This window comes from Nannospalax galili, unplaced genomic scaffold (assembly GCF_000622305.1).
Source record: "Nannospalax galili isolate Female #2095 unplaced genomic scaffold, S.galili_v1.0 scaffold881, whole genome shotgun sequence".
Taxonomy (NCBI): domain Eukaryota; kingdom Metazoa; phylum Chordata; class Mammalia; order Rodentia; family Spalacidae; genus Nannospalax; species Nannospalax galili.
Genome location: NW_008344709.1, coordinates 637333 through 638171, shown reverse-complemented (window position 1 = coordinate 638171; position 839 = coordinate 637333).

The window sequence follows — 839 nt, the reverse complement described above, 5'->3', positions numbered from 1 at the left end:
TGAAACATTAAAAATCTACCCGATGACTTTATATCCATACACAGGTGCCAAGGAGCCAAGAGAAACCGACCATGACTAGTAATAATCGGATACATACAGATTAGAGACACATACGCCAACATCTAAGTGTTATTAGCAAAAACAATGAGCCTTTCTGTAAGAAACAGTAAATTTTGAAATGAAATGGAGATCTTTTTTAAAGGTTAAAACCTCATTTAATTTTGTCTTATAGAGTTTATACTGAGTACAATATTGTATAACTATATCAATTTAATTGCAAACCTAAAAATTTATAGCCTTAGAAATTGTTATTGAATATGTCATTGCTGTTATAATGAAATGCTTCTTCTAATTATGTGGTTATTAAATAATTTAAAAAATAATAGATTTTAATAAAAATTCTAACTCTCATATCTATACCAATCGATATGATTACAACTATGATTTGGAGGAAGTCAGGCACATCTCTGAGCATCCAGACAATCATCTAAGAAGCTGGACTAAGATTCACTCTCACTTTGGCCTCTCAGTTCTTCCTTAGGAAGCACAGGGACTGATACAAAGGAACCTCTGCCCAGCATTATTCCTGTGTACAATGTACCATTGACATGTGAATCCTCACTGATGTTTGACTATGGCTAATTCAATTTTGACTAAGAGAGACTTCAAAAGATGCAGGTGAATATATAAGTGCCCTCATTGAAGAAAATAGAGACTCTGCCATCAGAATATAAATCTGCCATACGTAGAGTGGGATTTCAGTGCTTGAAGGTACATATTTTGTACAGCAAAGAGCAACAGAAATACTTGTCCTTTCATCTATTGCTGTTCTTAAAATA